Source organism: Elaeis guineensis, chromosome 7, assembly GCF_000442705.2.
Source record: "Elaeis guineensis isolate ETL-2024a chromosome 7, EG11, whole genome shotgun sequence".
Classification (NCBI taxonomy): domain Eukaryota; kingdom Viridiplantae; phylum Streptophyta; class Magnoliopsida; order Arecales; family Arecaceae; genus Elaeis; species Elaeis guineensis.
In genome coordinates this window covers 40,062,961-40,073,714 of record NC_025999.2, presented here as the reverse complement: position 1 = coordinate 40,073,714, position 10,754 = coordinate 40,062,961, and the positions used below count along the sequence as shown (strand labels likewise).

At 40.1% G+C, this 10,754-nt stretch overlaps 1 protein-coding gene across 1 annotated transcript in view; it reads right to left on the bottom strand.

The window, feature by feature from the left end:
• Positions 1–2,834: 2,834 nt before the first annotated feature.
• The window catches only part of LOC105035456 (histone-lysine N-methyltransferase ASHR2), a 50,219-nt gene continuing 42,299 nt past the window's right edge, over positions 2,835–10,754 (bottom strand). Inside the window, exon 2 of the mRNA XM_010911021.4 lies at positions 2,835–3,171. The gene's annotated coding sequence lies outside the window, so the exon portion shown is untranslated. The remainder of the gene's footprint in view (positions 3,172–10,754) is intronic.

Below are 10,754 nucleotides of genomic sequence, written 5' to 3'. Positions count from 1 at the left end.
GAAGTATTGTCTACATCATATCCTATTATTTGAGTTTCACTGCATACGTGGCGACTCTAAAGTAGGATCAGATGGGGCTCTTAAGTCATAGGCCAAGACCTAAAGCTTGTGTAGTCATCCAAATGACTAGTAAAAAGAATATTCAATGGAATGAACTGAATAAGTGCCATATAAGAGAAGCTGACCAAATCAATTAAAGAATACTCCTAAGTGTGATAGACTGTGCTATAGATCGACTAGAAGGAGACAGTCGAAGCAAGCTATTAAGGGATAGGCCAAATGAAGGTTAATAACAGCTCAAGACCAATCATGTTCAATTATTGGTCTGATAAATAGAGAGTTTGGTCATTTTGATGAACATGAATAGTAAGAGAAGAGTTGGCATCAATACTAGGACCATTAGAGACGAAGGCTAGACATTCATTGTTATTGAGAGTTGGCAGTTACATGTTATAGTCTCCAAGTATAAATAAATGAACTGTACAAAGGAGGGACCTTGGATACATCAATCAGTCCTATAATTATCTCTACATTAGCTTTACTCTATCTTGCTCTTAAATTATTAGTAGCATTGTACCTTAGTAGTAGTAGTAGTTAGGAAGATTTCTTCCATCATAGCCCTGACTAAATTTCTTCCTGCTCTATCCATATATCTTCAAATGGATGGTGTGACAATAGTGAAAAACTTTGAAGATCAAGGCACTAGAATTCATACCATTCAAATTATCTTCTTATCGGTTTTCTTTTTTTATGGCTACTCGAATGCTAGTAAATATGCCATGTATCAATCTACCTTTTACTATGAGACTTGTCAAGCACGTTTTCTAGTATGCCCATCCTTAGATAGTGAGACAAACCTTACAATATAGATACTGCATAAAATCTTAGATATTGGTACCTATTTTGTACTTTAAGTTTATTTGTTATATTATATGTGTTTGAATTGTCATTTGATGACAAAAAAGACATCAAAATAACATCAAAATCCTATATTAAATAAATATAATAATTAAAATAAAATTAAAAATAATAAAGATTAAAAATTAAAAAAAATTATATATGGTTGACCACCATGTTGTACAATGTGCCAGCACAGATATCAAATTGGTACTGTACTATACTGGTCAGTGACCAATACAGCACCCAATATGGATGGGTTCGGTGGATACTGGTTCCTAGAATTGTGCACATAGACCTGCGCAAGTATGGGCACTAAGGCCCAAAGGATCGTCTACGTTCATGATCTTTGTGTCCTCCTGTGACAAGATATTCAACTCCAAGATCACCGTAATATAGCTTGATAAAATTATATCTGAACCCTTTGAACATGTTTTAAGTGTAGATTTGTCATGAACAAATTCCTAAAATTCACTGCTACACCTTGATGGATGGACCACCGTATCCTTCAGCGATAGCTTCAAAATGGAAAACCTCGTTATTCTCTATGTCAGGGATGGGTTGATTAGCTTTTGAACGAAGAAACTCCACGCCCGTCTAGAATAGCAACAACCTAGAAACAGATGGCCGAAAGGTCCTCTGCCTCACCAAAAAGAGGAGAACGAGTGGGAGCATTCGAACTTCTCTTTTTGAGGTTTTCAGTGGTGAGAATTTTGTTATGCAAAACCAAGCCAAACGAAAATCTTAACGAGCTTCCATAGCATCTCAAACGAACTTGATCGGCATCCACCAGCTAACAGGAACTTGCAAGCACTATTCATAGTGGAGTCGCACTTTGGACCTACACGGCACATTGTCATCCGACTGAGTTAACCTTATGTTGTGCAGTGTTGCAGAAAGTCTGGTGAGCTTAGTAATGTTGCTTTGCGCAGAGTTGGAGAGAATTTAAGAGTATCAGTAACCGTAATCTAGTAGGCTAGCCACCGAGTCAACAGGGTGGAGAGTGATCACAAAGGCTTGGGAGAAAGTGGCCTAGAGGTTCCTGATTCAGCAGTCGTTCCAGAAAGAGGTGGAGGTTTCACACAAATCTCTACCATGTTCAATTTGAAAGTCCGATTTCTGCAAACGAGGTTAGGTCTACAGCTTTGCACGTAATAGTTGGGTGACAATCATAAGTGGACCTACGACAATCAGTGTAGCGAATTATTTTATTCTGAAATCATGATGGTAAATGATGGCATGGCCTTGTGTCATTAAATTGTGATTGCTCCCATATAGATGAGAAATCACACCCTACACCACGTGCACCATACCAATGAGATGCATTATTCTTATAGGCCCTATTCATTATGCGGCTTATCCCAGATTGCCGCCCCTCTTACCCTGTTTTGCATTGTTTCTGTCATGCACCTGGTATAGGGTGTAATTTCTTCATGTAGATGGTGAAACATGGCCTACCGGGGTGGCCTGAGGAATCCTGAAGATGACTAAAAGCTGAATAGCCATCAACCGATTACATTCTTAACGAAGTCGGAACCAGAAATATCACACACAACGAAGTCTAACAGCGGTAGCGGCTTTTGACTTAACGTATTATATGACTGCAGTATAATGCTTGTGACACGGATAATTATTCTAAGGGGGAGCCATGATAAAACATTCCTTGACACGAGACAATTTTATACCTGTCTTTTACTTTTTTTACAGATAATAACAATCTTCAATTAAAAGTAATTTCAGAAAATATATTTTTTGCTAATCAAAAGTGTAACCAGACAAAATTGACATTACTCGTAAGATAATTAATCCTATAAGCATTAACTTTTACTATTCCCATTTTTCTTATTGCCGAACCAAACGCAGCCTCAGGGTGCTTTTCTATAGCATCAAAAAAAATAAAGAGACATGCAAATGTGTGAGAGAGAGAACAGTGCTGCTGGGGACCTACCAAAACCAATTAGCTTAGCATATCAGGAAGAGAAGAACACATGTTTCTCCCAAAACGTTGTGAGAAACTTCCAAAGAAGGTGCCATGGCAACCTCATCTCAATTGTGAACAAGCACAGTGCCTTTAGTACAGCAATATATGCACCAAACCAGAAGAAGCTTTGCATCTGAGTCTTCCAAAATCCTAAATGCTTGCTGTCACACGACTGGAATTTGAACTCTGCCCCGAGTCTCCCCAACCCCTACTAACAGTGCTCCTACTCGAATCTCAAATGGTAGATCTAAAAGAACAGCTATTCTACCTCCTGCAGCTTTTTGAAGCTTGCCCTGAGCCAAAAGAACAAACATTCAAGAAATTGTCAGCTATAAAAAAGAGTAGCACAAATCCTGCGGCTAAAATTAGCACGATCACTAGAATAGTGAGTACTGAGGTAAGTTAGAGATTCAAAATCAGCAACATTGACCTACAGTGATTTAGTAACCAATCAACAAAAAAGGGAGGCTAAACCGCCGATGCAACTGAAAATGAACATACATTTTTTTTGGGAGAAAAGGGGTATATGATCATAAACAAACTGAAACTATCCAGGCTATCGAAATATTAACTATTTGAGATAATGAGGAGAAAAGCTTAAAAGATTTCAACCAAATTGCTCTAGTTCATACTTTAAAATTGTTTTTTGAGTAATTATTGAGTTGGAACCATGAAAAGCCATGTACATGGAAATTAATGAAGTAGAAATTATTATAACATTTCAGCATAGGCCCACAAATGGGATGAAGAGACAAACTATTACTGATGATATTATACCACTAAAAGAAGATAGATTATCTAGCAACCAAAGTTGAAGTTCTAAAAGGTTAAAACAAAAACCATCTGGTGTATTCCTCTTCTCTCGCCCGCAAAACTGCAATTTGCTAGAAGGACCCTATGATGGGGCCAAAGTGCATGACATAGATAATAGATATTTCTCGGTGGTAACACAAACCCTTATTGCCACATATTCACCAACAAAACATTTAGGTTGCCTGAACTCAATTGGTTGACATCTCTCTCCCTCTGAGTGAGATGTCTCAGGTTCAAACCTAAGTGGCGGTGAAAGGGCAATATAAGCTTAAAACAAAATATTTATGTTGCATTTGGCAATGACTGCCACTTTTATATTTTTGTTTTTACCCTAAAAATTGAAACTTTATTTTTATTTTTCCCTAAATTTTTTAAAAACATAAACACAATTTGTATAGTCAATTGTTTTTTTTTTTTTTTTTAAGTATATGCAAGAGACGAGAGTAACATCACTATGGAATATGGTATGTTGTATTGGTACGTATGGGTGCATCCCGCCATAGAGTACCATAATACATCAAACCGACCCCCGTACTAGCACATTGATACTATACCAAGATGGTACTGGTATGAGGTCCAGTACCAAGATTGCAAACCCTATTAATGGGAAATACATGCTAGTGTAGCTGATTATTTTCAAAAACTAAGGATGGCAACAGATGGGATATAGGCCAGGTAATCTATTACCCTTATCCACCCCATACCTCAGAATGGTGCTTGGAGAGCACCCGGGGGGGGATTGTGAAGAATTATGTCTAGATTGGGTTCAAGATAACTTCTATTTTTATTTGTACCCATCGTGGGTCGGGTAACACCCTATTCATGTCAGATCAGGTCAGATACCCCACAAGATAGAGTTGCCACCCCTATTAAAAACATATACTTTAAATGGTGGCACTAGCAACGATGATGGTGGTGGCAACAATGTTAGCAATATGACAATAGTAGTGGTGCTGGTGGCAGTGGCAGTGGTGGCAGCAAAGATGGCATGGTTGGGGCAATGATGGGGGTGGTGAAGGTGGTAGCAATAATGGCTATGGCAACACAGCAACGGTGGTGGTGGTAGCGATAATAGTGATAGAGATAATGGTTGCGGTAATAGTAGTAGGGGTAAACTAAAACATGTTTCTCTTTTCTTTAAAAAAAAAAAAGACACTTACAATAGCTTTCAGGCTTTCACTTTTTTCTAAGTGATACTAAATTTTTTAAAATAACAAAAACAAAAACTACACCAAACAAATATTTTATCTCAATTTTCGTGTTTTACTTTTAAAAGCTGAAATACAAAAGCTACAATGATATCAAATAGAGTCTTACTATGTCATTTCGATAAGGAAAGAAGCACCAAAAGGTAGGTCAGTGCTGAGGTCCAGATCATGGTGGTTTTTTAATTTTAGAGCAAAAAGACAATGCATAAAGAAGAAAATGTGAGAATTGTAAAGTCTTCTTTCATTCTTGCATAACATTCAGTGAAATATGTTAATAATAAACATATGTATTCAGAGAGTTGTTCTCATTTAGGGCATGTTTGGAAAGGATAGGATTGACCCAAATCCTATAAGATTTGGGGATCCTACGGACAAAAATCCCATTTCCTTTCTCAGCTATTGTTTGGGGGATTGAATTATGGAATAAAAAATAAATAAAAGAAAGTGGCTAATCTTATAGGAAAAAAAAATGACCTTCTGAAGTCATTTTTTTTCCTACGATTGTCAGGCTCTACTTTCCCACCCCCACATCTCCCATCCCTCTCGCCCATGCCATCTCCTCCCCCTCAACCTCCTCCCCTCTCCAACTGCCCCTCCTCCACATTCTCTGCCTCCTCTCCCTCCCCTTGGCCGACGACCTCCACCTCCTCACCGCCCAACCTAAGAAACCCCCGATCTCCCTCAAGCGCTCTCCTTCGCCACAGATCTCCAAAAAAGAGAATGAAATGAAAAGAAAAAGAAGCAAAAAGAAAAGAAAATAATCAATGTATGCGGGAAAAGGTCTTACCTTTCAATTTATCCATCTTTCCTTTGTTCTCGTTGATTTTTCCTATGTTTTCCCTTAGTTTTTCCTCTATTTTTTATGTCCTCAGGAATTTCAATCGGGTGGGCAGCTTGGAGCAACCCAACAGGAAAGCTTGGCCAAAGGCTAGGGTTTTGTGTTGGGTGTTTATGTATAAGAGTTCAGATAGTATAAATATATTTGTACCAAAAAAAAGGTATAAATATATTATCAAACAATTTAAAAATAGATGCAAATCGTGGCTTATTGGTTAAGGTAGTGGTTAGGAGATCTAAAAATTTCGGTTCAATTCCTCATATCCTCTTATTATTTATACATGTTTATAAACATTTATCATATATATATATATATATAATTAGGTTTAGAAAGCAATACACAAGGGGTAAATCTCAAGCCTGAAAGGATTTTAATTTTAAATCCCAAACTCTTTCCAGATCTTATAGATTACTCCTAAACGAGTTAGGATGGCAAAGGACAAAGTATGGATCAAGTTGGCCAATATCCATATCCATCTTGCAACTAAAAATTTCATATCTGTATCCGCAAAGTATCCGCCTCAACTCAGGTCAACTGGATAAGAGGGGTTAGGTCGGGTTGGGTTGGATCGGATAGGGTCAAGTCAGATTAGGTTCATGATCAAAATTTTTATAAAAATTAATATATATAATTGGATTCGAATAGCGGATACCTAAGGGATAAATTTCCAATCCGTCCCAAATCTGAACGAGTTTTAATTTTAAATTCTAAAGATACACAAAGATATGCTAGCTTTTTTTTGATATAAATTATTTTATAACTATAATAATTAATATGATATTTTGATAATAATAAGTTTATTCTTTTAGTAAAAAAAGGAGAGGGGAGAGGAGAAGAAAAAGAAGGGTGGGGTATGAAATCCTAATTTTCATAGGATATGATTATTAGTTTACATAGGATTTTTCTTCCAATAGGATTTTATGTATAATCCTATAAGATCAAATCCCACATTTTATCATGAATTTTATCCTAAATTTATAAATCCTAGACATCCAAATAGGCCCTAAATCAGATAAAGTTATCTCCTCCATGTAGTTTTCACTGAGCTAACGAGGAATAAGTACTAAAAAGACACTTGTTGGGGGTAATTTTGTCCTAGCCGAAGATGTGAAGCCTACAAAGAAGGATTGACCTTCATGGATGCTCGAATCTCGTGCCTCTTTTAAAATTTAAACGACCACTGGCAACAGAGCAGATAAGGAAGAATAACAAATAAAATCTCTCCAGATAAGGGAAGGATAACGGCCATATCTCTCCGGATAAGTCAAGACTAACCACCTGATTCTCTTTCCTCTCACGACTCTTCACCTCCATCTATAAATAAATAGGAACCTTCCAAGTATAAGAGGGTCTCTCTCCCAACACGCTCACTCTCTTTCTGTTGTCGGGTTTCTGACTTGAGCATCGGAGAATCCCCACCGAAGCCACCTCCAGTTAGAAATTTTTTCTTACAGGTTCTGTCATAGTCGACCTGCCATCGTCGCCCAACTCCAACTAATCCGATCTCGAGACGAAAATCTGCATCAACAAAATGACGCTAGAGGAAGGGCTTAGGCCCGTTTATGGGAAGGAGCAATCGATGGGAGGAGTTTCATCGTACTACTTTGACGCCGGCGAGATCCGATCATCTACCTCCAAATCAGCCTGATGGTCCAACCATCTATAAAGCGGCTAACGCCCCCCTCCTGGGATCATCCTCGCCGGCCTCAAAATCGGGGGGCTCTCAATGAAAGAGACTACGACTTCTAGAAAAAAAAAATTACTGGAATCTCTTGATTTTTTGGATCACTTTTTTATCTTTGTTCACGTCCAAAATTTAAATTTGAATTCCAAAAAAAATCAAGATCAAGGGGGGAGGCCGGATGGCCCTTTTGTACCCCAGTGCGAAGGGCCTCGTCAGCTCCAACAAGGAAGACCATATCGGCCGCGGCAGAACGCCGCCCAAGGCACCACTACCCAAGGCACCATCAAATAAGGAAGAAATCTCAATCGGAAAGGAAGACCAGATGAGGAAGGAGATCATAACATCCGAAAAGGATGATCCAAATAAGAAAGGACGTCGCAGGATCTAGATAAGGAATGAAATTATGAAAATCTCTTAGTCATAATGGATTCCTGTTTTACCATTTGTACTATTGAATTTTTGGCAGAATCAAAATTAGGGGAGAGTTCTTCCTTTGCAAGCTCAACATCTCCGATGTGTTAGACAAGATCCAGTTGGAGAACCTCATGAACAGGAGCAAGTCTGACACCTAGCGGAAGCTTTTCATCCACATCATCCCATGTGCAGAGGCCTCTTAGCATCAAAGCTGCTCTACGCATGCCCAATCTCCATTGGACGATGCCTCCTCCGTATCTCCATACGAGCCCTGCGATCCATGGACCACAGTTGGCATCGAAGTCGGCCTCTATAAACCCACCTCTCAAAGCCAAACCAAGGTGAGATCATACCAATCCGAGGTGAAAATCAAGATCCATCCAAGGTCAAGCTCAAAGTAGATCCAAGGTGGAGATCATACAAATCCGAGGTCAGACTTAAGACCCATCCAAGGTCAAGCTCAGAGCAGATCCGAGGTGAGATTATAAAAATCAGAGATGGAGATCATACAAATCCGAGGTCAGACTCAAGACCCATCCGAGGTCAAGCTTAGAGCAGATCCGAGGTGAGATCATAAAAATCCGAGGTGGAGATCATACAAATCCGAGGTCAGACTCAAGACCCATCCAAGGTCAAGCTCAGAGCAGATCCGAGATGAGATCATGCAAATCCGAGATGGAGATCATACAAATTCGAGGTCAGACTCAAGACCCATCCGAGGTCAAGCTCAAAGCAGATCTGAGGTGAGATCATAAAAATCCGAGGTGGAGATCATACAAATCCGAGGTCGAACTCAAGACCCATCCAAGGTCAAGCTCAAAGTAGATCCGAGATGAGATCATGCAAATCCGAGGTGAAGATCATACAAATCCGAGGTCAGACTCAAGACCCATCTAAGGTCAAGCTCAAAGCAGATCCAACGTGAGATCATAAAAATTCGAGGTGGAGATCATACAAATCTGAGGTCAGACTCAAGACCCATCCAAGGTCAAGCTAAAAGCATATCCGAGATGAGATCATGCAGATCTGAGGTGAGATCATACCAATTCGAGATCAAACTCAAGACCCATCCAACGTCAAGCTCAAAGCAGATCCAAGGTGAGATCATACAAATCCGAAGTGGAGATCATACAAATCCGAGGCCAATCCAAGGTCAATCCGAGTTCAAGCTTGACCCATCTAAGATCAAGCTTAAAGTAGATCCGAGGTGAGACCATACAGATCCAAGGTGAGATCATACAAATCTAAGGTGAAGATCATACAAATCCCAAACCAATCCGAGGTCAAGCTCAAGGCCAATCCAAGGTGAGATCATACCAATCCGAGGTGAGATCATCATATCAATTCAAGGTCAAGCTCATAGCCAATCCGAGATTCTCAAGACCAATCCAAGGTTAAGCTCAAGGCCAATCCCAGAAATTAAGACCAATCCAAGGTGAGATCATACCAATGAGGCCAAAATCAAAACCGAGCCGAAAAAAATCAAGTCTGAGCTGAGACCAAAATCAAGATCGAGCCAAGGAGAAATCAAATCTGAGCAGAGAAAAAAATCAAGGCTGACCAGAGCTTAGATCCAAGCTGACCAGAGCCCAGATCCAGACCAAACAGAGCTCAAAATTAGGCTAATCCGATGCAAAAATAAGCCCAAACTGAGGCAAAGCTCTAGTTCAAACTAAGACAAATAACAGAATGGTGCCAAGTTGAAATTCAAGGTCGAACTAAGAAGAGGGTACACCGAGCCAAAGCAAAGAACTGAAAAGGGCTGAGCAGAATCAAAAGGATCTCATGGTAAGAGGCATTCAAGCTCCCATCTATTATTCTATTCTCCTTCCTTTTTACAAGACCACAAGTCTCTGAACACTCAAGCCGAAGTGAAACTAAAGGATAGGCCAAGGTGAAACCAAAAGTGGAGCCGAGATAAAGGTTAAGACTCAACTGAAAGTGAAGACCATACTGAGGTCGCCGACCTCCCAAAGTCAACCTCCCAAAGCTAAGCTCCTAGAGTCAACCTCCTAAAGTCGAACTCCTGGAAGCTGAAGTAAAGCAAACTAGCTAAAATAGGATAACACTACTCTAATCATCCATTATTTTCTTTACTCCAGAGCTTGACTTGACTTAAAATCGAAAGTCCTTGCCGAAGTCAATCCGACGAGTTCTCTCATTTTTTGTGTAGATCCATAACTCAAGCGAAGGCTAACCTACAAAGACCCCCGAAGGCCATACTCGTCTATCAGCGAGTCAATGCTCATGAAGATCTTAGTCATGCAGGAAGTGGAGACTAACCTATGAGGACCCCCAATGCTCACCGACCTAGTTGACGTGCGCAAAAAACCTTGATGACTAGGATGCGGGCACTAACCTGCAAGGATCTCCAATGGCCCTTCACCTTTTGGTGAACAGCACCTCCGATGGCCCTTTGATTTTCGGCGAGCAGAGCCAATGAAGACCTCCGGATCCTTGATGCCCTTCGAGAGACACTTGAGATCTTCGAGGCCACAACGGACCAGATCCTGTGGAGACCTCCAGATCCCTAATGCCCTTCAAAAGACGCTTGAGACCCCTGAGGCCACAGCAGACAAAAAGACGGTCTTTGGTTGGCTCAGTCTTGGGAAACAAAAGACGACCTCTGACCGGCCTAGTAAATAAGGACCCTCAGCCTGCGAACTCCGTCAATAAACAAGAGGTAACCTACAAGGACCCTCAAATATCCCTCGCTCTTCGACGAGCAAAGCCAATGAAGATCTCGATGACTAAAAAATTACAAACATTGAGGTGATGTGACCCCTCACCTCATCAAAAGCTATAGACATAGCACGTCTTTGACAACGCTGAAGTACTCCCTTCGTCTGATCCAATTCTGATTCGAACTCGAGAGTAGGAGGGCTATTGTTGAGGATAATTGTCCTGACTGAAGACGTG